General features: G+C 38.0%; 1 protein-coding gene and 1 long non-coding RNA gene across 4 annotated transcripts in view; both read right to left on the bottom strand.

Annotated features, from left to right (window-relative positions):
* Window positions 1–27,881, bottom strand: part of LOC143488885 (transient receptor potential cation channel subfamily M member 4-like) — an 80,007-nt gene that overhangs the window by 16,391 nt on the left and 35,735 nt on the right. The gene's annotated exons all lie outside the window — the stretch shown is intronic.
* Window positions 14,392–20,196, bottom strand: LOC143488887 (uncharacterized). Of its 3 annotated transcripts, none has more exons than XR_013124569.1 (6): window positions 18,009–20,196; window positions 17,749–17,864; window positions 17,179–17,270; window positions 15,195–16,556; window positions 14,900–15,085; window positions 14,392–14,798 (listed from the first exon to the last, which is right to left on the bottom strand). It is a non-coding gene; the product is annotated as an uncharacterized LOC143488887 (long non-coding RNA). The 3 variants fall into 3 exon arrangements; XR_013124570.1 differs by having other exon boundaries at window positions 14,395–14,798; window positions 15,195–15,402; window positions 15,485–16,556; window positions 17,749–20,186; XR_013124568.1 differs by having other exon boundaries at window positions 14,393–14,798; window positions 17,749–20,190.

The raw sequence follows: 27,881 nt of genomic DNA, 5'->3' as shown, positions 1-27,881 counted from the left end.
CCACTTCTGTTGGATTCCTTGGGTCAAGGCAAATAAAAAATAAATTTGAACTATTAAGCTCCGCCTACTTAGATTTTTTGCTAATTTGCATAATATGCAAAACCTACTTTTTTGTACTAGTCCCTGGTTTTTCATCGGATCACCACAACCTTGGTGTCAAAATATTCAGGAGAATCTCATTATCAAAGTTGCTTAAAAACATTTTGAGATTTGCATACAGTCTGGTTGTCACATGTCAATCAATAGCTCCAAGGCGTGGCCAAATTTACTTAAACAGCCATATCTCAGCAACACTTTGATGGATCTTCATAAAATTTTAACAGTTGTTAGGGCACATGACTCCGAGGTTATAGGTCAAAGCTGGCCACGATTGTCCACTAGGGGGCGCTATAACATGGGAAAAACTGTATCTCAGAAACCATTAGTCACATCAAGCCAAAACTTTACAGGCATCATCAGGGGCCCAAGTGATATCAAGACACACAATGATGACATCATCACTCAAAAAACATGGCCGCCATGAGCCAATTAATTTTTATTTGAATTAATTGGCCATTTGACAGACTTACCATTGGCCAAACAACATGAAACCTTACCACTGTGCATATCTCAGGACTATGTGTCATGCTGTGCAGTTTTAAAACATTTGGCCACAAGGTGGCGCTATTTGTGAAAATCATGCATAACTCCTCCAAATTTTCACTTAGGAACATGCAACTTGCTTCTTTTTATTCCTTGCCGTAGACCTGACAACTTTGCAATTGCAAGTCCTAAAAAAAAATGCATACTTTTGTCACATTCATCTATTGTTTGAAAATAGCTATTTACAAACTAGTCATAGGAATTTGATCCAATTATGGAAAAATTGCTATGAGCATAATCAGTAGACTCTGTAGGTAAAAACTGATTAAAAAAATGTTGGATTTTTATTTATCTGATTGGTCCATGTTCCCATTATATCATTGTGGCCATGCCATATATGACCTATATTGCTATAACTCATAAACCATGTATGCAATCAACTCCCAATTTGAAAGGCTTTTATATCCTGAAGTCCTTGTGAGGTATGCCAAGTTTGGTTCAAATTGGCCTGTCGGGGGCGCTACAGTACCCAAAAACCTAAGAAAACATAAAAACTCATGCTGCAATCTTGTTATGCAGAATACAGACAAGTAATTGGTCTTGTATGATCCAGATCAATAAGTTCTATAACATTGCAATTGCATCTTATAACAAAAAGTGCACTGCCTGACCAGAAATGAACCTTTTAATTCACCAAAATGTCATTGCATTACTGATATTAATGAGATATCAGTATGATAGTACTTGGGCTCCATCTAGTGGCCAAACACCGAAACTGACTGAAAACTATTGCTCACATGAAACACCACACAAACACACACAAAGCTGATCTCAGCATGTGATTTAGTTCTGTGATCTGAATCATTTTGCCAATACACATTATTTTGATCCTTTTCGGCCTTTAGTGCCTCAACTGAATCTTTTTTTTTTACATAAAGTACACAGCCTGACCAGAAACGAACCTTTTAATTCACCAAAATATCCTATTTCATTACTGACATTAATGAGATATCAGTATGGTAGTACTTGGCCTCCATCTAGTGGCCATATTCTGACTGAAAACTATTGCTCACATGAAATACCACACAAACACACACAAAGCTGATCTCAGCATGTGATTTAGTTCTGTGATCTGAATTATTTTGCCAATGCACATTATTTTGATCCTTTTAGCCCTTTAGTGCCCCAATTGAACCTTTTTTTGCACATTGATTTATTTGTGCATTTTTTCCACTCAAACAGCTTCTTTTTCACATTTAGGGTCTAAAGGACCTTTGCCTTTGCCTATTGAGGCCAAGAGGCCTATTCGTGTGTGAACCCGCCAATTGCCGCTTGCGGCTATATTTTCTTCTTATTATTATTATTATTTTTCTCCGCATAAAACGCATACTGCAGCCTAGACCGTAAGGCCCAGAGACACCAAACTTGGCAGAATGGTGTAGTCTCTTTGCGAGACCGTGCTAAAGTACAGAGACCCACATTGGCCTGATGGTGGCGCTATAGCGCACCATTTTGCGTTTTGGTCCATATCTCCCAAACCGTAGGGCCTAGAAACAAAATTCCACTTCTGATGGATTCCTTGGTTCAAGCCAAACAAAAAAGCCTCAAGAACCATTAAGCTCCGCCTACTTAGATTTTTTGCTAATTTGCATAATATGCAAAACCTACTTTTTTATACTAGTCCCTGGTTTTTCATCCGATCACCACAAGTTTGGTATCAAAATGTTCAGAAGAATCTCATTATCAATATTCCTGGAAAAAATTGTGACATTTGCATACAGTGTCGTTGTGACATGTCAATCAATAGCTCTGGGGCGTGGCCAAATTTGCTTAAACAGCTATATCTCAGCAACGCTTTGACGGATCTTCATAAAATTTTAACAGTTGTTAGGGCACATGACTCCGAGGTCATAGGTCAAAGCTGGCCACGATTGTCCAATAGGGGGCGCTATAACATGGGAAAAACTGTTTCTCAGAAACCATTTGTCACATCAAGCCAAAACTTTACAGGCATCATCAGGGGCACAAGTGATATCAAGACACACAATGATGACATCATCACTCAAAAAACATGGCCGCCATGAGCCAATTAATTTTTATTTGAATTAATTGGCCATTTGACAGACTTACCATTGGCCAATCAACATGAAACCTCACCACTGTGCATATCTCAGGACTATGTGTCATGCTGTGCAGTTTTAAAACATTTGGCCACTAGGTGGCGCTATTTGTGAAAATCATGCATAACTCCTCCAAGTTTTCACTTAGGAACATGCAACTTGTTTCTTTTTATACCTTGCAGTAGACCTGACAACTTTGCAATTACAAGTCCTATTAAAAAATGCATACTTTTGTCACATTCATCAATTGTTTGAAAATAGCTCTTTAAGAACTAGTCCTAGGAATTTGATCCAATGATGGCAAAAATGGCATAGGCATAATCTGTAGACACTGTAGTTAACTACATATGGAAAAAATGTTGCATTTTTATTTGTCTGATTGGTCAATTTTTCCATTATATCCTTCTGGCCATGCCATAAATGACCTTTATTGCTATAACTCATAAACCATGTAAGTGATCAACTCCCAATTTGAAAGGCTTTTATACACTGAGGTCCCTGTGAAGTATGCCAAGTTTGGTTCAAATTGGCCTGTCGGAGGCGCTACAGTACCCAAAAACCTGAGAAATCATAAAAACTCACGCAGCAATCTTGTTATGCAGAATACAGACAAGTAATGGGGCTTGTATGATTCAGATCAATGAGGTCTATAACATTGCAATTACATCTCATAACAAAAAGTGCACTGCCTGACCAGAAATGAACCTTTTAATTCACCAAAATGTCATTGCATTACTGAGATTAATGAGATATCAGTATGATAGTACTTGGGCTCCATCTAGTGGCCAAACACCGGAACTGACTGAAAACTATTTCTCACATGAAACACCACACAAACACACACAAAGCTGATCTCAGCATGTGATTTAGTTCTGTGATCTGAATAATTTTGCCAATACACATTATTTTGATCCTTTTGGGCCTTTAGTGCCCCAATTGAACCTTTTTTTGCACATTGATTTATTTGTGCATTTTTTCCACTCAAACAGCTTCTTTTCACATTTTGGGGTCTAAAGGACCTTTTGGGCCTCTGCCTATTGAGGCCAAGAGGCCTATTCGTGTGTGAACCCGCCAATTGCCGCTTGTTCTTATTATTATTTTTCTCCGGATAAAACGCATACTGCAGCCTAGACCGTAAGGCCCAGGGAGACCAAACTTGGCAGACTGGTGTAGTCTGTTTGCGGGACCGTGCTAAAGTACAGACACCCAAATTGGCCTGATGGTGGCGCTATAGCGCAGCATTTTGCGTTTGGGTTCATATCTCCCACCCCGAAGGTCCTAGAAACAAAATTCCACTTCAGGTGCATTCCTTGGCTCCAGACAAACAAAAAAGCCTCAAGAACCATTAAGCTCCGCCTACTTAGATTTTTTGCTAATTTGCATAATATGCAAAACCTACTTTTTTATACTAGTCCCTGGTTTTTCATCTGATCACCACAATCTTGGTGTCAAAATATTCACAAGAATCTCATTATCAATGAATATCAACAAAACTGTGACATGGGTATACAGTCTGGTTGTCACATGTCAATCAATAGCTCTGAGGCGTGGCCAAATTGACTTCAGCAGCTATATCTCAGCAATGCTTTGACCAGTCTTCATGGAAATTTATCAGTTGTTAGAGCACATGATTCAAAGGTCACAGGTCAAAGCTGGCCATGATTGTCCAATAGGGGGCGCTATAACATGGGAAAAACTGTATCTCAGAAACCATTAGTCACATCAAGCCAAAACTTTACTCGCATCATTAGGGGCCCAAGTGGTATCAAGGCACACATGGATGACATCATCACTCAAAAAACATGGCCGCCATGAGCTAATTAATTTTTATTTGAATTAATTGGCCATTTGACAGACTTACCATAGGTTCATACACATGAAACTGACATGGTATGTTCATGTACACACCCTCTAAGACATACTCATGTTAGAAGGGAATTGCACCACTAGGTGGCGCTATACTAGAAAATCCAGAATTTCTCCTACATATTTTCACTTATCAAGAAATGCTTGCACTCATATGATTGTATGCAGAATTCCTAGCAACTTTCTAATTACATGTGTTTTGCAAAAATGTACCACTTTTTCACTATTATCAAATATATATAACTTGTCATTTTCATACTAGTCCTAGCATTTTAACTCCATTACCTTTAAATCACACCTTGTAATACTCAGCAGACTCTGAAATGCTAAGATTAGCAAGAAAATCCTAAGGTTTTCACAAATTAATATTTTTCATATGCATCACAATGCTACCATCGTAACACATCAAATTCACAGTTCAATAACTATGCCATAGTATGTCTGATTGTTATGAAAATTGACAGCCACATTCAAATGACCATTGTGGTGCTGTGTGCCAAGTTTGAGCCAAATCCGTCCACAAACAGCTCTACAGTGAATATTTTCATTTTCCATACTGACCAGTGCAGGGAGGCATAGACAGCTGCTAAGACACGCACGTTCTCACACACGCTGCCCCCCTCCTCCACTCCCCTATGCTTCTAACACTTTACAACCCTTGGGCTCTCCCTCCCCCTCTCTCTCCTTCACATGCACTCACAAAAACAAAGGCCTCTCTGGCCTATAGGTTTCACATACACACTAATTCTAGCCATTACTACCAATTACCCAGTGACTAATATACAGATATTTAGCCTCTTTTTTCCACACACCCTCACATAGGACTTCCTATATGCTTCATATATACATTTCTCTAGCCATTTCCAACACACTAACTGATATTTAGCTTCATTTTTCCATCCACACTCTCAACACATGCCCTCTATACATCCTGAAATGACATAAGAGAGGACAGACACATGTAATTCACATTTCACACACAACCTCTAAATAACTGCATGCTTTACTTATCATCAAAGTCTTGTTAGATACACATTCCTAGTGGCCTCCCTACTATGGGCACAACAGTGAGAACATGTCAGAGTAGGGATGAGAACATCATGAACAGGCCAAGATAAGAATATTTGTGTTATTTTATTGTATAGTAAGCCATCACTCTTTGGTTTGTTTGAGATTCACATGTGACAGATTTTGTCAGCTAAATGAAAAGGGTTAAAGAGTGGTGTTTACATGTGGGGCATTAACAAGAGCTCTCCTGCTGCTATGTTCACAACTTCTGACAAATTCAGCCAAAGGTATATTTATTTGACTAGGCCCCTGGGTCAGTGTGTCAGTGCTTTTAACCTAATCTCAGCATTTGATTTAGTTGTATGGTCTGAATCATTTTGTTTAATATCTTCCACACTGTATGGCCTAGAAACAAAATTCTACTTCAGCTGTATTCCTTTGCTCAAGCCAACCAAAAAAGCCTCAAGAAGCCCTTACTGCATACATGAAAAAACACACAAACACACACATACAAAGCTAATCACAGCATTTGATTAACTTCTATGATCTGAATCATTTTGCCATGACATTTTGTTTTGATCTTTTGGGCCTTTATTGCCCCAGTTGAATAATTTTTTGCAAATTACTTTATCTGTCCATTTTTTAGACTGAAGTAGCTTCATATCACTTCTTGGTCTAAAAGACCCTTTGGGCTTTTGTGCCTTTTTTTGTGTGAACCCGCCAATCGCCGCTTGTTATTATTATTATTTTTCTCCGCATAAAACGCATACTGCAGCCTAAACCGTAAGGCCCAGGGAGACCAAACTTGGCAGACTGGTGTAGTCTGTTTGCGGGACCGTGCTAAAGTACAGAGACCCACATTGGCCTGATGGTGGCGCTATAGCGCAGCATTTTGCGTTTTGGTCCATATCTCCCACCCCGTAGGTCGTAGAAACAAAATTCCACTTCAGGTGCATTCCTTGGCTCCAGACAAACAAAAAAGCCTCAAGAACCATTAAGCTCCGCCTACTTAGATTTTTTGCTAATTTGCATAATATGCAAAACCTACTTTTTTATACTAGTCCCTGGTTTTTCATCTGATCACCACAATCTTGGTGTCAAAATATTCACAAGAATCTCATTATCAAGGAACATCAACAAAACTGTGACATTGGTATACAGTCTGGTTGTCACATGTCAATCAATAGCTCTGAGGCGTGGCCAAATTGACTTCAGCAGCTATATCTCAGCAATGCTTTGACCTATCTTTATGAAAATTTATCAGTTGTTAGGGCACATGACTCAGAGGTCACAGGTCAAAGCTGGCCACGATTGTCCAATAGGGGGCGCTATAACATGGGGAAATTTGTTTCTCAGAAACCATTAGTCACATCAAGCCCAAACTTTACAGGCGTCATCAGGGGCCCAAGTGGTATCAAGGCACACAATGATGACCTCATCACTCAAAAAACATGGCCGCCATGAGCCAATTAATTTTTATTTGAATTAATTGGCCATTTGACAGACTTACCATTGGCCAATCAACATGAAACCTCATCACTGTGCATATCCCAGGACTATGTGTCATACTGTGCAGTGTTGAAACATTTGGCCACTAGGTGGCGCTATTTGTGAAAATCATGCATAACTCCTCCAAATTTTCATTTAGGAACATGCAACTTGTTTCTTTTTATACCTTGCAGTAGACCTGACAACTTTGCAATTACAAGTCCTATTAAAAAATGCATACTTTTGTCACATTCATCAATTGTTTGAAAATAGCTCTTTAAGAACTATTCCTAGGAATTTGATCCAATGATGGCAAAAATGGCATAGGCATAATCTGTAGACACTGTAGTTAACTAAATATGGAAAAAATGTTGCATTTTTATTTGTCTGATTGGTCAATTTTTCCATTATATCCTTCTGGCCATGCCATAAATGACCTTTATTGCTATAACTCATAAACCATGTAAGTGATCAACTCCCACTTTGAAAGGCTTTTATACACTGAAGTCCTTGTGAGGTAGGCCAAGTTTGGTTCAAATTGGCCTGTCGGAGGCGCTACAGTACCCAAAAACCTGAGAAATCATAAAAACTCACGCAGCAATCTTGTTATGCAGAATACAGACAAGTAATGGGGCTTGTATGATTCAGATCAATGAGGTCTATAACATTGCAATTACATCTCATAACAAAAAGTGCACTGCCTGACCAGAAATGAACCTTTTAATTCACCAAAATGTCATTGCATTACTGAGATTAATGAGATATCAGTATGATAGTACTTGGGCTCCATCTAGTGGCCAAACACCGAAACTGACTGAAAACAATTGCTCACATGAAACACCACACAAACGCACACAATGCTGATCTCAGCATGTGATTTAGTTCTGTGATCTGAATCATTTTGCCAATACACATTATTTTGATCCTTTTGGGCCTTTAGTGCCTCAGTTGAATTGAATGTTTTGTCACATTGATTTACTTATGCATTTTTTCCACTCAAACAGCTTCTATTCACTTTTGGGTCTAAAGGACCTATTGGGCTTCTTTTTGCCTATTGAGGCCAAGAGGCCAATTTGTTGGTCTAAAAGACCCTTTGGGCTTTTTTGCCTTTTTTTGTGTGAACCCGCCAATCGCCGCTTGCGGCTATATTTATTATTATTATTTTTCTCCGCATAAAACGCATACTGCAGCCTAGACCGTAAGGCCCAGAGACACCAAACTTGGCAGAATGGTGTAGTCTCTTTGCGAGACCGTGCTAAAGCACAGAGACCCACATTGGCCTGATGGTGGCGCTATAGCGCACCATTTTGCGTTTTGGTCCATATCTCCCAAACCGTAGGGCCTAGAAACAAAATTCCACTTCTGATGGATTCCTTGGCTCAAGCCAAACAAAAAAGCCTCAAGAACCATTAAGCTCCGCCTACTTAGATTTTTTGCTAATTTGCATAATATGCAAAACCTACTTTTTTGTACTAGTCCCTGGTTTTTCATCCGATCACCACAACCTTGGTGTCAAAATATTCAGGAGAGTCTCATTATCAAAGTTGCTTAAAAACATTTTGAGATTTGCATACAGTCTGGTTGTCACATGTCAATCAATAGCTCCAAGGCGTGGCCAAATTTACTTAAACAGCCATATCTCAGCAACGCTTTGACTGATCTTCATAAAATTTTAACCGTTGTTAGGGCACATGACTACGAGGTCATACGTCAAAGCTGGCCACGATTGTCCAATAGGGGGCGCTATAACATGGGAAAAACTGTATCTCAGAAACCATTAGTCACATCAAGCCAAAACTTTACAGGCATCATCAGGGGCCCAAGTGATATCAAGACACACAATGATGACATCATCACTCAAAAAACATGGCCGCCATGAGCCAATTAATTTTTATTTGAATTAATTGGCCATTTGACAGACTTACCATTGGCCAAACAACATGAAACCTCACCACTGTGCATATCCCAGGACTATGTGTCATGCTGTGCAGTTTTAAAACATTTGGCCACTAGGTGGCGCTATTTGTGAAAATCATGCATAACTCCTCCAAATTTTCACTTAGGAACATGCAACTTGTTTCTTTTTATTCCTTGCAGTAGACCTGACAACTTTGCAATTACAAGTCCTATTAAAAAATGCATACTTTTGTCACATTCATCTATTGTTTGAAAATAGCTATTTACAAACTAGTCATAGGAATTTGATCCAATTATGGAAAAATTGCTATGAGCATAATCAGTAGACTCTGTAGGTAAAAACTGATTAAAAAAATGTTGGATTTTTATTTATCTGATTGGTCCATTTTCCCATTATATCATTGTGGCCATGCCATATATGACCTATATTGCTATAACTCATAAACCATGTATGCAATCAACTCCCAATTTGAAAGGCTTTTATATCCTGAAGTCCTTGTGAGGTATGCCAAGTTTGGTTCAAATTGGCCTGTCGGGGGCGCTACAGTACCCAAAAACCTAAGAAAACATAAAAACTCATGCTGCAATCTTGTTATGCAGAATACAGACAAGTAATTGGTCTTGTATGATCCAGATCAATAAGTTCTATAACATTGCAATTGCATCTTATAACAAAAAGTGCACTGCCTGACCAGAAATGAACCTTTTAATTCACCAAAATGTCATATTGCATTACTGAGATTAATGAGATATCAGTATGGTAGTACTTGGGCTCCATCTAGTGGCCAAACATCGAAACGGACTGAAAACTATTTCTCACATGAAATACCACACAAACACACACACAAAGCTGATCTCAGCATGTGATTTAGTTCTGTGATCTAAATCATTTTGCCAATACAATTTATTTTGAACCTTTTGTGTCTTTACTGCCTCAACTGAATCTCTTTTTTTTTAAATAAAGTACACTGCCTGACCAGAAATTAACCTTTAAGTCACCAAAATGTCCTATTTCATTACTGAGATTAATGAGATATCAGTATGGTAGTACTTGGCCTCCATCTAGTGGCCATATTCTGACTGAAAACTATTGCTCACATGAAATACCACACAAACACACACAAAGCTGATCTCAGCATGTGATTTAGTTCTGTGATCTGAATTATTTTGCCAATACACATTATTTTGATCCTTTTGGCCCTTTAGTGCCCCAATTGAACCTTTATTTGCACATTGATTTATTTGTGCATTTTTTCCACTCAAACAGCTTTTTTTCACATTTAGGGTCTAAAGGACCTTTTGGGCCTCTGCCTATTGAGGCCAAGAAGCCTATTCGTGTGTGAACCCGCCAATTGCCGCTTGCGGCTATATTTTCTTTCTTCTTATTATTATTATTATTTTTCTACTGATAAAACGCATACTGCAGCCTAGACCGTAAGGCCCAGGGAGACCAAACTTGGCAGGATGGTGTAGTCTCTTTGCGAGACCGTGCTAAAGCACAGAGACCCACATTGGCCTGATGGTGGCGCTATAGCGCACCATTTTGCGTTTTGGTCCATATCTCCCAAACCGTAGGGCCTAGAAACAAAATTCCACTTTTGATGGATTCCTTGGCTCAAGCCAAACAAAAAAGCCTCAAGAACCATTAAGCTCCGCCTACTTAGATTTTTTGCTAATTTGCATAATATGCAAAACCTACTTTTTTATACTAGTCCCTGGTTTTTTATCGGATCACCACAACCTTGGTGTCAAAATATTCAGGAGAATCTCATTATCACAGTTGCTTAAAAACATTTTGAGATTTGCATATAGTCTGGCTGTCACATGTCAATCAATAGCTCCGAGGCGTGGCCAAATTTACTTAAACAGCCATATCTCAGCAACGCTTTGACCGATCTTCATAAAATTTTAACAGTTGTTAGGGCATATGACTCCGAGGTCACAGGTCAAAGCTGGCCACGATTGTCCAATAGGGGGCGCTATAACATGGGAAAAACTGTTTCTCAGAAACCATTAGTCACATCAAGCCAAAACTTTACAGGCATCATCAGGGGCCCAAGTGATATCAAGACACACAATGATGACATCATCACTCAAAAAACATGGCCGCCATGAGCCAATTAATTTTTATTTGAATTAATTGGCCATTTGACAGACTTACCATTGGCCAAACAACATGAAACCTCACCACTGTGCATATCTCAGGACTATGTGTCATGCTGTGCAGTTTTAAAACATTTGGCCACTAGGTGGCGCTATTTGTGAAAATCATGCATAACTCCTCCAAATTTTCACTTAGGAACATGCAACTTGTTCCTTTTTATTCCTTGCAGTAGACCTGACAACTTTGCAATTACAAGTCCTATTAAAAAATGCATACTTTTGTCACATTCATCTATTGTTTGAAAATAGCTATTTACAAACTAGTCATAGGAATTTGATCCAATTATGGAAAAATTGCTATGAGCATAATCAGTAGACTCTGTAGGTAAAAACTGATTTAAAAAATGTTGGATTTTTATTTATCTGATTGGTCCATTTTCCCATTATATCATTGTGGCCATGCCATATATGACCTATATTGCTATAACTCATAAACCATGTATGCAATCAATTCCAAATTTGAAAGGCTTTTATATCCTGAAGTCCTTGTGAGGTATGCCAAGTTTGGTTCAAATTGGCCTGTCGGGGGCGCTACAGTACCCAAAAACCTAAGAAAACATAAAAACTCGTGCTGCAATCTTGTTATGCAGAATACAGACAAGTAATTGGTCTTGTATGATCCAGATCAATAAGTTCTATAACATTGCAATTGCATCTTATAACAAAAAGTGCACTGCCTAACCACAAATGAACCTTTTAATTCACCAAAATGTCATATTGCATTACTGAGATTAATGAGATATAAGTATGATAGTACTTGGGCTCCATCTAGTGGCCAAACACCGAAACTGACTGAAAACTATTGCTCACATGAAACACCACACAAACACACACAAAGCTGATCTCAGCATGTGATTTAGTTCTGTGATCTGAATCATTTTGCCAATACACATTATTTTGATCATTTTGGGCCTTTAGTGCTTCAAATTGGCCTGTCGAGGGCGCTACAGTACCCAAAAACCTAAGAAATCATAAAAACTTATGCTGCAATCCTGTTATGCAGAATGCAGACAAGTAATGGGTCTTGTATGATTCAGAACAATTAGATAATTAACTTTGAAATGACATCTCCTAACAAAAAGTGCACTGCCTGACCATAAATAAACCTTGTAATTCACTAAAATGTCTTATTTGTCACTATAATATCAGTATGGTAGTACTAAATTCCGGAACTGACTGAAAACTATTGCTCAAATGAAACAACACACACTCATACACACACAAAGCTAATCTCAGTATGTCATTTAGTTCTATGATCTGAATTTTTTTTTTCCAATAAAATGTATTTTTGTCTTTAGTGCCTCAATGGCCTGTTGATTGGGTTCATCTATATATGCAGCAGTGTCCATGTCTACTGCCTGTTGGATGATCTGCTGATCTGTGGATTAGTCCTGAACTGTGATGATGTCCTAATTCTTCTGTGGACAGAATAACCTGAGTACTTGATTGTGTTGGTTTTGCCTGTATTGTAAATTAATGCTTTTCTGATCATATAAAATAAAAGGCACGCTGGCCAAAAGGTCAAAATGTGCAAATCTGTCCTAACAGCTTTGTTAAACATTTCTATTCATCATTGATGACATGTGACACTAACTACACTGCACTGTATATACCAAAGACATACAAACCTCTTTCATGCAAAAAGTGTCAAAAGTTGCAAATTATTTGGCCAGTAGATGGAGCTGTGAGACAAAATTTGAAATGCACATATAGTTTTTAGACTTCTCCCTTCCAAAATACAGCGCATTGTTTAAAGCTCAAAAGATCAATGTTTTCAACATTTCTCAAAGTTTTCTCATGATCACTCCTGATATGTGGAGGTGTTTTTATACTGGCTATGTGCACTAAGTATCTGCATTCAAGAGGCTTATTTCCAGAGGTGGGCTTTGCAGGTTCAGGAAGTAAAAATCCTCACCAGGATTTTGCTCAGGCTTCCTGGATTGTGTTGATTCCACATTTTACCTGGATTGCACTAATTAGAAAATCTAGCAAGCTTCAGTAAAATCCTGGTGAAGACTTTTACTTTCTGAACCTGTAATGTCCACCTCTGATTATTTCACCTCACATGCTCAAAGTTATTAAGGCCTTTGGTCCTGATAACTCAAACACACACATGTGCATAGCCATATGTGGACACTCATGCATACACGCACATAGTCATGCACATATATCCAGTGCACACACATGCACACTCACCAAGCCAGAAAGCCATTTACAAATAGGTTGATATATTTTCCTACATTTGCTCACTCAAAAAATATTATGCCATAAAGACATGCTCTTATATACTTTTGGTACTTTACATCTGGAATTATGGGTCTCCGTCATATATAGAAAATGGCAGTATGTGTGTTTGAAAAGCTGACTAAAATGTTGCATGTGAGATTGTATCTAACCCTAATCCCAATTTCCTAAAAACAACAAGTGTGTATGTGATTTTCATTTGCATAAAATTGTCAGAACATTATATATATTGACAAACATAATGCAAATATATTTTCATATTTGGGCTCTGTTTATTTGAGACCAATGCAAATTGTCAACACAAGAGAACCTCTTTATAAACATAAAATAAAATGTATTTTATTTATAACTGACAAAATCAACACAATGCAAATCTTTTGGTATTAAGTCATTGGTCAGTCCGCACTTGCGTTCAGCCTTCTCTCCTAGTTGTTACACTGAACATGAAAACAAATACATATACACAGCACACAGAACATACCCCAAGAATAATCAAAACACCTAACATATGAACCAAACAACACTAACAGAAATAACTGGGTGGATAAGGGTAAAGAAAAGGAAAGACATCAACAAGCAAAATCACTAGAGAAACCAAAGTCACACAAAGTACATCTAACAGAGAATGCAAAATACAGAGTACATACACACTAGTATTACAGACACAAAAGACCAAGATACCAAATAGCATACAAGCAAGAGGTACTTACAATAACACACCAAAAAAAAGACTAAACGCAAGACTTAAATACACTGACCAAACAAGGGACTTAACAAGACACAACAGAAAGCAATAACGAGGGGCAGAAAACAAGGCAGGGGAGTGAAGTCAGACAACTAGGAATTTCAAAATAAAAGACACAAACACAGAAGACATGACTGACAGGAGGGAGGCAGGACTGTGACATTCAGTCTGTTTATTTGAGACCATTTCTTTAAAAATATTGATCTAGATAAATATAATAAAAAAAATTAATAATAATGTATAGTATAACTATTGTAATAATCCCTCACTAAGGAGCTGAGGTGCCCTGTACTGGTTCACAGCAAATAAAAGAAACATCAGATAATAATACAGTCCACAGTAAATTTAAATTTTGTCATTATTGAGTTCAAAGCAGACCTGTAGTTAGTAATCACAATATGTGTAGACATCTATATATCTCTATGTGCAGTATGCAAGCAGGTTTACAAGCGCATGGGTCCATATCCCTAATGAGCAAGCCAGGGGCGACAGTGGCAAGGAAAAACTCCCTTGGCAGGATTAGGAAGAAACCTTGGGAGGACCAAGACTCAAAAGGGAACCCATCCTCCATTGGGTGGCCCAGCTAGTAGTCACAGTCCCTCCAATATGGAAGTTGAGCCTCAGGTAGGAAGGACTTGTGTGACTGAATTCTCCTGAAGAATCATCTGAGCACATCAAATAGAGAGATAGTTAAGGTGCAGCTGTGACATTTAGAGTGAAGGTGTTTGTCTGATCTCTAAAGGAATATGAAATATGTTTAGCATACCTGCAGCAACACTTGTATCACAGACCTGTCCACCTTTTAATTCTGTGAGAGAGTGTATGCCAATCCACATGTGCTAGATGTGACATCATTGGTAGATGACTGTAACATGGTCCTACAGTGCACACTGATGAACCATTGATGCCATCAAGACCACATGCCTTGTGTAAGGGAACCCTCCATAAAGATCTGAGCACATCAGACACAGACATGGTTAATGTGCACCTGTCACAGTACAATGGTAGTTTAACTTTACATAAAGATATGTTTGTCTCCAAATTACAATAGAACATCTTACCTGGTGAACGCAGCAGATACCAAATCTGTCCATCTCTGTAATCTGTGATAGCATGCAAGTCATTCCATATGTGCTTGATGTCACATCCTTGATAGTTGACTGCAACTTGTCCCTGGCCTTTTCGAAGGACATTCCTGGCTTTCCTGTATGACACCAGGTTCCCAGAGATGTAGGCAGCACTGACCACTCTTTGACCAATAGCTCCAGCCTTTAATCAGGAATTTTGGTTTGTGCAGGATTAGATGTGAAGTTAAATGTCCATGTTTATTGCTTGTTGGAAACTGTATTACCTGTGGATTCAGTCCTGAAGTATGGTATTTGTCAACAGTCCTTTAACAGATGATTTGAGAACTGTTTTGCTTTGTTAAACATTTGGCCTGTATTTTATATGAATACCTTTATATTTCATAATAAAATAAAAAAATAAAATAAATAATACATACAATAAAATAAAATGCTGTGAACCAGTTAATAGGGCACTCTCAGCTCCTTAGTCTGTTCCCACAAGAGGCCGTCCAGATAGTTTACCCCCTGTATCCCCCAGCCCCCCACATCGTGGACGCTTCAATTTGTGCCTGACTTAATCAAAAGTTTTAGTTCAAAGTGTCACCAAATTGTCAGTAAAGTGTCAGCAAACCGTCAGCAAACGTTAAGTACCTGAAATTGAAGATTAATGAAAACAATTCAGTACAATACATTCATGAAAACTGAAATATGTTGGCATAACAGAAACACTGACATCTTCTGCAGAAACATCTTTGATATATACATGATCAATCAAAGTGCCATATTCAGTTGTTGGTTCTCTTATAACCTGAGTAAAGCCATGGAGTTGCATAGTATTACTGACTGTACTTGTTACAAAAAGATTTTCATTGAAATCTCCCATGATCACTTTTCTTCCTGGGAATCTGTCAATATGAGAAATCAAGTGTATCAGGTTATTTTGAAACATTACCAGATTGTAGGAAGGAGGTCTGTACAGAACTGCCACTGTTGTATTCAGCTGAGGTAGGATGAACTGCAGGCATTCAATGTTAATGCATGGTAAATCAACAATACTACAACCAGTATGTCGTTTATAATACACACCAACACCACCATGTTGTCGATCCTTCAAGTCAGCAAACATCACCTGACTAGTGTCATATGAAAAACATCTGGGTTTACTATAGAATGTAAATTCAGATAATTCAATATCAATGTTGCAATCATTTGGTTGTAACCAAGTTTCTGTCACACAGATAATGTCAGCTTCCATGTACCTCGTATCATGTCTCAGGTTTTCCACATGGCATGTTAGTCCTTCAACATTGTGCAGAAGAATCTTGTATGACCCACAGGGAGGTGGCAGCTCTGTCACTGGTTCAATAAATAGAGGCATGTTATGTAATGACTCCTCAATGTCTTCTTTTGCATAAATAGCACTCTCTTTGAAATCTTTTATCTTAAGCCCTTCCAAAGATGTTACACGACTCAAGGCCACATATGCTTGTCCTGCTGCAAATATCTTTTTTAGTGACACAACAGCTTTTTCCACAGTAAGACCTTGTACTTTGTGAACAGTGCAAGCCCAAGCTAATTTCAGGGGAAACTGTCGTCGCATTCCACCACTTTTTGTCACTCTTTCTTCTTCAGGGAAAATAGGAGTGGCTTTTTCAAATCCTGGTTTTAAACAAGGATGTTTTGCTCTTAATTTATTTCCTATTCTTTCATTTTCAAATGTGACATATATTTTGGCTGGAAAGTCATCTTCAGAATCAAAACACACTTCAGCAACTGTACCAAATGCACCGTTTACAAGTCCGTCTGCCACATCAATGTTTTTAAGAAGCATAACATGAGCATTTACAGCGATATGAAGAGATTCTGGTAAAGACGTGTGGGTAGTATGAACATGATGTCCATGCATTTTTTCCAGCCGACCTGTTTTTGCAACCTTTTCAAAGTCCTGTGCATGAATGATAGTAATGTCTGCACATACCTTCTTCAACATATTTGCATTGTGATCATCCACTTCAGCATTTGTTGCATAAATATACAGAGCAGTACTGTCCAGTTCATCACCTTCACCACCTGTTTCACATAATTTCAACATATTCACATCGTGTTCTGACAAATTATCTTGTCTTTTGTGTTTTCTTAAACGACTCAGTAACTGAGCAAACTCCATGTTTTTTTGTCTCATGATTCGCGAGAGCTCAACCAATGCAAAGTGGTTCTGCCATAGATTTACACCTTTAGGCTCAGTGTATAGAGACTTTCCTTTCACAGGAGAAAGTTGATAAAAATCTCCAACTGCAATTATAGACACATTTCCAAAAGCAGAATAATCTCCTTGTTGTTTAATTTGTCTCAATCTTCCATGAATATACGATAAGAGTTTGTGATCAACCATTGAGATTTCATCAATAATGACTATTTGTAGATTTCCCAATTTAGCTCTCAGTGAATTTATCTTTTCATCTCCGAGCGGTTGATAAGGCAGCGTTACCTCGGGTGATATAGAGAAACAGTTGTGTATTGTTGCAGCGTCGATGTTAAATGCACTTACACCAGTTGGAGCTGTTATTAACACATGCGTCTCATCTGGATTATCTGACAATCGGGACAGGATGCGACATGATTCGTAGTATATTGCTCTGATTAACATGGATTTTCCAACACCACCTGGACCAGATATAAACACATGAAATGGCTGCGGGTTTTTAGCAAGTGTCTTTTCTAAACACCAATGTCGAATTTTGTAAAATATTTCAGACTGTTGTTCGTTTAGTGAACGAAGCACATACATTGCTTCCTCTTTTCGCATACCTTTCTCTTTTCCTATAGCACAGCGTGGTTCAGTTGGTAATAAATCAGGTATGTCAGCAGCAGAAATATTTTGCTCTATTTCATCAGTAGGATTTTCTTTTTTGTGAAGACATTCTAAACGTTCACGTTCATTCTCTGGACAGATTTCTGCCCAAGCATCTTCAACTAGACCGTTTCTTTTTAACTGTTCCTCGGCTTCATCTATTGTGTCAGCATCTTTCTCGAAATATGACATATTTAAGTCTACTATTGTTTTGACTGATTGGACTTCTTCATCAGAATATTTGATAAACCCAGTCTTATAAAAATCCTCATAAGTGTTGAAAGTTGGTGGCTTGAGTTGACAATCCAAATAATGAGGCAAAAACAATTGCAAAATACTTTGATAATGCTTCTCTGGATGTTTTGTGGGTGAAAAGCGAGCGTATCGCACAACAGCAGAATCTGTTCGTGTCCGTTTCCTTATGAATCCTAAGCTTTTCTCCAACTTTATGGCATCATGAGCTGAACTTTCAGATTTTGACAATATTCTGTACTCCGATGCAAAACTGGCTAAACACATCTGGGAAAATTCGTCCGTTTTTGGTCTATATCTGTATCTGTCTGTGATGCTGTTCATCCATATGTTTTGATTATCATCATTGTCATATTCAGCTCGCGTTTGTATTACGTGAAGTGGAAGACTCATTCTCACTACATTATCACCAGTAGGAATAAATTGCACTTTGCGAGAGGCTTCTTTCAGTTTCATGTTAGTAAGTCGGTACACACTTTCCTGAGCTGAAACTTCACGATTGTGCAAAAATACACTTCCGAGTTTCCGTAAAGCATGTTTAGCGTCAAGGTTACCTTGTTCTGTGGCTTCTTTTTGAGTACGTGACAAAAGCAATCCCATCTCTCTCTCAGCTTTGGAAATGTAAGAGATTATATACACAATGCAGGAATATGCATCAACTACAAACTGAATGTCCATATTTGCATTCCAACAACGTATAAGATCTCTGTTGTATTGGTTTACCCATATGTCACCTGGTTTTCTCTTTAGGACAAAAGTAGTTTTTCGAGACACTCTGATGTAAGCAGCTTCAAATATCTCTTGACTTATACCAAGCGAAGCAAATAACTCCTCAGTTGAATCAAAGATAACATCTGTATTCAATAACGCATCTTTTACTTTTTTCATGATAGCCTCTGCTACATCTTTTTCCATTGAAGGCATGTTATTACCTTTGGCTGATTCCACATAATTCTCATCTTTCTCTTTAGCATCTTTTTCAGGATTGTCAGTTTTACGCCTTGTTATAAATGTTCTGCTACTCGGTGGGCGTGGAAAATTAAAACGACAAGTTGTTTTCTTTTTTCTGCATGATTTTGAATGTCTTTTGCTGTGTTGTTGTACACTGGAAACAATGTCATGCATTTCTTTGTCATCCTCCAATGGCATTTCACATGTCACATAGTGATCTACAAATGACACAACTTCATCATCATCATTTTTGTCCACTTGAGGTGCATCTTTGACCCAAAACAAGCAGTGAGTGTGAGGTGAGCCACGCTGTTGAAATTCAACTCTGTAAAAGTAATCAACAATTTCGCCAATCGGTTGTGCTTCAGACATAATCACATCTTTAAGGAAACAGTGGAATCGATGTTCAAACATTCTGGCTGCTGTGACAGGGTTAGTTTTTAATAGAGCACATCTTTCTGACCAGTCTAGATCATCAGTAGAAGTTTCTCTCCCCTCTTGTTTGAGAATGGTTTGTAATAATTCTGGCCAACGCAGATCAGCAGATGAAAATGAGCAAAACCATGTGGGAATACCCAGTTGTCGTACCATTGCAAACAGGTCTTTTTGAACACTTTGCCAGAAAGGGGGTGTACCACGAATAGGTCTTAAGAATTTATACCCTTCATCAAAATTGAAAATGTTCTGCAAGGCTTCTCTGTTAGTCAACATTTCTGATGTAATCACAGGTTTGTTGCGTGTATCATGTCCTTTTCTCAATGCAATAGACACATTTGATACAATCTGATTTAACTCTGACAAATATTGACCATAAAAAATGTAATCCAAGTTCTTTGCAAAACGTCCGTCTGCGTTGAGTATTCTGGTGTTTAAGTATCTGCTCAGTGTAAGTTTCTCTTTTCTGTGGTCATGAAAAGTACCCATACCATTTGGAAATAGAACTGGAAAACACTTTGCCTCATTTGATTGATCATTCAAGAGCCTTACAGGATTATTACCTTCTGCAGGTGCCACAGACATTATGCCATCAAAGTGCTGATCCAAAACCTCTTGTGCAATATCAACAGGTTGTAAACAGGTATCCATGAACATACCGTGCTGTTGTCTGTCGTGCAAGGTTTCATCTATATCCACATCTTCAGATTCATTATTCTCCTCAATGTTTTCTTCATCAACATGCTGTGTACATGTGTCATCAGGCTCTTGTGTTTCATGTTCAGTTTTATTTAGTGGATTTACCCAGTCATTATTAAATGTCACATCTCTGTAAAAGTCATTATGTTGTTTGAGGTACAATAATGCTTCCTTTATTTTTTCTGTATTAACAAATTTGTACTCATAGTGTCCCTTGTAAGTCAATTTCCTCTTTAGTTTTATGCGAATCATCAAATCAACATTTTCTGTTCTTGGTAGCACTTCTGTTACATCTGTAATGTTAGATGGAACACACACAACAGGTCCATGAACACCATTCTGTCCACCTTTTGGTAAAGACACAAGTCTCATGAATGGAATATTCATCCCAATCAGATGTTGTTCAAGTGAGTTTAGATTGTGCAGTTCAGGTGGAATTGGTTGTAGTGCAAGATTGTTCATAACACTTTCTTCTGGCATTTTCCCATTAAGAATCTTTCTGTGACATGTGTAGCAAATCCACAGTGATCCAGCAGGGCCAGTTTGAATGTTACACTTAGGAACACAAGCATGATTACATCGATGTAAGTATGTGTCAGTAATACATCTCTCTGCTATGGAAACAACCTCCTGGGCTTTGTTGAGATATGTATCTTTTCTGCATTTGATTACTTGATTCTTGAACAATAGTCGATGGCATACTGAACACACATATTCAGGACCTGTACTTATTTTCTCTCTGAACTTTTCAATCACATAGTTAATATCTTTGTGTTTATTTTTTTCTGTGTTCTTTCTTTCTTTACTTCTGTTTTTAGTAACGTTAGCATAGCAGATGTCTGTTTTATACCTCTCAATACCAAGTTGTTTTTTAGCTGCTTGATGTTGAGGATCGGTATGATAAGCTTCAAAACTCCTCTCCATACTCCTCTCTTTTTTAGCCGTTTGATATTCTGGATCATTATGATAAGCTTCAAAACTCTTCTGTTTCTTAGCCGTTTGATATTCTGGATCGTTATGATAAGCTTCAAAACTCTGTCTTTTTATAGTCTCTCTGTGATGTTCATTTGTAGAATATTTATTAATACTTAATTGTTTCACATGTTCCCTGTGTTCCATGTCAGTGGCATATTTGTTTACACTTGCTTGTTTAACTTTTCCTCTGTGATCCATATCCGTGGCATATTTGTTTACACTTGCTTGTTTAACTTTTCCTCTGTGTTCCATATTCGTCGCATATTTGTTTATGCTTAATTGTTTATTCCGTTCTTTATGTTGCAAATTAGTTGCGTATTCAACACTGCTACGTGTTTTGACGATATCTCTGTATATTTCATTTTCACGGTATCGTTTCAGTGTTCTCTGAATCTTTTCCTCCTTTTTCTCTTGGCTTGTTTCATATTTGATTCTCCGTTTCTCAAGTTCAGATCGACTGTACTTTGTTTCTGATTTTCTGCTGTCACATCTCTGTAAACATACTGCGGCACAGGTCTGTCCATCAGGAACTTTAACACACGTCACTACTTCATAATGAGACTCGCTACAATGTTTGAGGTATATTCCCACATCTTGGTCGCAACTATTGCACGATGAATATTTTAGCCACGCATTTCTAGTGAATGTAAATATATTGGTAAAAAAAAGATCGGCTGCAGCTTGTATTTCAACTTCAGTAGCCCAGGTTCCCACGTATTTCATTCGGGAAGTAGAAAGATAATTTGCAACAGATGAAAACCCTTGTCGAAGACAACTAATGTACTTAGATTCATTTCTCTCCATTTGTGTAGTTACAGCACGTCGTATTTTTCTGTGTTCTTTCTCACTTCCGCTAATTGCAAATGCCAGTGATCTGAATAAACAGTTACCGTCACCAATGATAGTTTTTGTTTCACAAGGATCACCCATCGGTACTGGTATGATTTGGTCGCTACGAGCATGTTCGATGTACACAACGTTTTGCCTTAAACATAACGTCTTCTGCTGTTTCACTGTCAATGGACAAAACTGAAAGTATTCACGTTGTGTGTCGCCAATCAGCACGTCGCTGTCATTTCTCACAGATACATCGGTAAGGTTGTTTACATGCTTCATTCGTTTACCAACATGCAGTTCAGGTACCGTTTTCACCTCGGAATTGTTTTCAGCTGCTTTGCGTTTACTTTGCACGTTTGCTTTGCTACAGGGTTGTGAACGGTCAAATGCGTCACCTTTCTTAGTTTCATTTTCATTTGTGTTAGGATTTCGTTTTAGCACACTGCTGTAGAGCTCTCGGTGTGTAGTGACAGACAAACCACCTTGTGTTTTCTCTTCCGTTGTGCTTCTGCCAGTTATGTTCACAACAACGCCAGTAACTTCAAATTGTGCTCCTTCAGCTTTCAGTGAAAGACCAAGTATCATAACGTGGTTAAGTAATGATTCCATGTCAGCATAAAAAGCAGCCAAACTCTTGCCCGAATCAATACGTGCACCGTTTTCGCTTCGTGAATGAGAGTCAATCAGCACATACCAGGAGTCTTGTTTAATGATAGCACATGTATTCTCTTTAACAGTAAACAAACATGCTTCACATTGCATAAACACTCTTCGGATTGCCTCATCATGTGACATAAGAACGTTTTGTAACGGTCCATATTCAGTGACACCAAACTTCCCAGTAAACATTTCATCATGAAAATTTATTGAAAAGTCATATCCACACACAGTGTATTCTGTAGGTACATCTGTAACATATAAATAGCCCAATGGATCATGAATTTTGCCAGCATCTCTTATATTGCTGTAGAATCTGTCACCATTCAGCAGAACATCATCAAGGTCTCTGATTGTCCAAGAAAGCACATTTTTCACTTTGTTAGTCATGATGGCAGTAATACTATTTGCAACACATTGTTTGTTACTGTTTACGCCAAACTTTGGATGAGCTTGATGAAAAGAACCTCTGAGCATATCCACATGTACACATTCATCAGAATCAGTTTTGCAGCTTGTATCTGGTAAGGTATTTGGCAAGTATTTGGCAATTGTATTTGGTAAGGTATTTGGCAAGATATTTGGCAAGGTATTTGGCAAGGTATTTGGCAAGGTATTTGGCAAGGTATTTGGCAGGTATTTGGCAGCTTGAGTTTGTAAATGGCTTTGAGGAGTGCTCTTCAGGAGCACTCCCGTGTCAGTCAGACCTTTTTTGTCAAGGGATGAAGGCATAACCCCGTCAGTCAGAGACGAGATCTGGTCTGCAGGACAGCTGTGGCTCACAGGAACAGTCTCAGTCAGGACCTTTTTGTCAGGGGAAAAAGCCAGAACCCCGTCAGTCTGAGCCACAAGCCGCTCCGTAATCCTCCTCCTGGCTGCAGCAGACCTCAGCGAAGCTTTAGTGCGAGGCATCTGAAAATACAAACACACAACCAGTCAAAACCTATGATGTCTATCCCAACATGACATACTAATCAATCAATATTACTTAATACAAACAGCACATATCAAATCATAAAAAATAAAAAAAAAGTAAAACAAAATCAGAACAGACATTGTATTCGTGACAGGTGTATTCATGACTAATTTCTTACTTGCATACATTGTTACAGTATTGCATATAGAAATTACTGTGAAGTAAATGCCTTCATAACACCATGTTATACAAACTAAGCATTACTTTATAATCAAGGGACTTGATTCAAGGGACCATTTCCACTAATGTACATTTTTCAGAATACAATGAGCAAAACCACGCTTTACTGCTCATTTAAATGCTGTATAGCTTTAAAACAAATAACCACATCAGAATACTTGATCAGACAAGCTTAAGTTGCAAATATGTACATCACTAAAGACTTTCAGCTCAACAGTTTAAAAATGTATTGTGTGTGTGTGTGTGATGTGTTCAGCAGGCTTTGCTTCAACAGGACATTCTTGCTTCTTCCTTGTAACACCAACATTCATTCATCATCTGATTCAGGAGCTTGATGTCAGCAGCACCTGTGTAACAGCTGTTTCATATACTCTACTTGTGCTAAGCACTGATCACTTAGTGTATATATAAATAAACAATTTAACACATTAAATGTCTTTGTTCCAATAGCGTAGTTAGCCTAACAGACAAGTTAAACAAAAACATTCCATTTGGTTCCACTTTAGCAATTAAAACATATTACCACATAAATGCATTGTGAAACAGAATTTGTATTATGAAAATGTTGCTGGGTGTTCAGAATGTTATTGTGCCCATGCTAACTTCTAAGCAATAGTAGTTAAATTAATAATACATTGTTCAGCTCATCATTTGTGCACTTACTCAACTGGACACTAAACTCAACCATGTTTACTCACTATATAATAATTTTGTATACCACCACTCAACACTAAATCAACTTCACAGCTAAAATGCATGTGTGTGCGTCATCTTCATACAGCAGGCATTGCTCCAAGATTAATCTTGTGTGTGTGGCATCCTCAACCAGCAGGCGTTGAGTGGCATCCTCAACCAGCAGGCGTTGAGTGGCATCCTCAACCAGCAGGCGTTGAGTGGCCTCCTCAACCAGCAGGCGTTGAGTGGCCTCCTCAACCAGCAGGCGTTGAGTGGCATCCTCAACCAGCAGGCGTTGAGTGGCATCCTCAACCAGCAGGCGTTGAGTGGCATCTTCAACCAGCAGGCGTTGTGTGTGTGCATATGTGTTATTCTTGTGTCTTAATTGTCACACCAACAGCACATTTCACATCTTTCAAAGTTGATCAGTATCATGTAATCAGCAGCACATGTGATACCTGTTGCACATACTCACAACTGTATTACCATTTGATGGGCTATTTTATAGCATGCATTAAATATATCTAGCACAAAAACTACACATTCACTGCATTAATGTGATTAAAAATTTCAAACCTCAAAGCACAATTAAGACAGGGTACACATTGAACAGGACTTTGAGAAGTTGGAGCTGCGGTTTCTGAGTTCTCTTCTATACATTTTACATTATTGCTTCCAAGTGTTTACATATCACTACAGATACTCATCATAAATGAACAATTATTCTGCAGCACCATTAATTGTGTGCACCGTTTTATAAAGGTATACCAGTTCAACCACTGCTCATACACGATACACTTCAAACGTACCTTTAATGTGTTCCAGCACAATTCTCCTTCACCACAATTCTCCTTCACCAACAAGCTATTTATACAAAATAGACAAAACACATTTGTAACAGTTAGTAAACATTAAGGGGTTAAACAATTCATATGTATAATTTTAAAAAGCTGCTATAACGACATGAATCATCAATTGGACAAACACTTAGAATCTTTCTATTCTACTTAAGGCTACAGTTATACAGCATTACTAAAGCCCCATACTTATCAAGTTATTTGGCTAGTGTATATAAGTATGGTATGGAAGTTTATCTTTGTTCATTTTAAAATGAAAATGTGAAAATAATTAAAATATTAGTCCATTCTAACTTCTAAGCATCAATTTCAACACAGGTTGTTAAATTAATAATACTATATAATAATTTTGTATACACCACTCAACACAAAATCAACTCCACAGCTAAAATGCGTGTGTGTGGCATCTTCATCCAGCAGGCGTTGTTGTGTGTGGCATCTTCATCCAGCAGGCGTTGCTCCAAGATTATCGTGTGTGTGTGGCATCTTCAACCAGCAGGCGTTGTGTGTGTGTGTGTTATTATTCTTGTGTCTTAATTGTCACACCAACAGCACATTTCACATCTTTCAAAGTTGATCAGTATCATGTAATCAGCAGCACATGTGATACCTGTTGCACATACTCACAAGTGTATTACCATGTAATGGGCTATTTTATAGCATGCATTAAATATTTCTAGCGCAAATACTACACATTCACTGCATTAATGTGATTACTGCTGCATAATCTTTAAACTATTGGACAGAATATTCATGAGCCAATTAAACTGTGAGAATGCATCAAATTGTCCTCAACACAGAATACAATGAAGACTACTTCAAAACATCCGTTACACTGCAGTTTACTCTGTTCCAAATAGGAGTATAAATTTAGTCTAGGCAATAAGCAGGTTAACTTACTGTACCTAATCAAGTTTCAAACATCAAAGCACAATTAAGAAAGCACATTGAATAGGACTTTGAGAAGTTGGAGCTGCAGTTTCTGAGTTCTCTTCTATACATTTTACATTATTGCTTCCAAGTGTTTACATATCACTACAGATACTCATCATAAATGAACAATTATTCTGCAGCACATCAACTACTCTCACTATTCATTGTGTGCACTGTTTTATAAAAGTATACCAGTTCAACCACTGCTCATACACGATACACTTCAAACATACCTTTAATGTGTTCGAGCAGAATTCTCCTTCACCAACAGGCAATTCATAGAAAATAGACAGAACACATTTGTAACAGTTAGTAAACATTAATGGGTTAAAAGAATTCATATGTATAATTTTAAAAAGCTGCTATAACGACATGAATCATTAATTGGACACTTAGAATCTTTCTATTCTACTTAAGGCTAGTTATACAGCATCACTAAAGCACCATACTTATCAAGTTTTTGGGCTAGTGTATATAAGTATGGAAGCTTTTCTGTGTCAATATTAAAATGAAAATGTAGCCTAACATGCATGTTCCACACATACAAGCAACTTTGAGCTCAAAATTCAAATGCAATAACTCCATTTACATTTGCAATGTGATAGACATCTATTCATATTTCACATACATTTTGGTGCTGACAAACCACCGACATAAAAAAAAACATTCACATTCAGACTAGTATAAAAAAGCACAAATTACCTCTGCAAGCACGTACATTTTTATACACAACGTAAAAAAATTATATACATAACATACTCATAGTCCATTATTTTGACTAAAAAAATTAAAACCTGTGCGTGACTTCAGGTTTTCCGAGCACAAAACATGCATAGCAATACTCGACCCAGCAGACGCTTCATTTACCCAAATACACCATTATCTGGGCTACATTAAACCATATACCCGCATAAGAATAAACGTTTAAACGAATCGCCCGATTGTACAGTTATAAATCAGTACATGTAAGTGCTACTACTTCTACGCCTACTCAGCCAGCGCCCTCGTGGTCAGCTGCACTGGGCGCCGCCATTACAGGCACAAGACCCACACGCCATCTTAGAGCAACTACAAAAACGCTCTTACTCATACATGTACAATGCATGTATACTTGCTCATACATGTACACTGCAAATATATGTAACATCAAATAACTCGTTTTCATGAAAGAACTAGGCAATATAAATGAAAACTGATGCCACTCTGGACAACTACAACAGCACAAAAACGTCCCGCTAGCATACGCACGGAACATGCTAGCGTTGTACTAGCGAACGCACTAACCACGTTATAACATACTTTAATCCTTTATTTAGCTCATTTGCCATCTCATACACTAAAACGTCCATCTAAACACAATTAACCAAACAATCTAGAGCAAAAATCCGACGTCAAAAACAACA

Source organism: Brachyhypopomus gauderio, unplaced genomic scaffold (genome assembly GCF_052324685.1).
Source record: "Brachyhypopomus gauderio isolate BG-103 unplaced genomic scaffold, BGAUD_0.2 sc57, whole genome shotgun sequence".
NCBI lineage: Eukaryota > Metazoa > Chordata > Actinopteri > Gymnotiformes > Hypopomidae > Brachyhypopomus > Brachyhypopomus gauderio.
The sequence above is the reverse complement of the archived record's forward strand: the minus strand, read 5'-3'. Positions and strand labels throughout refer to the sequence as shown.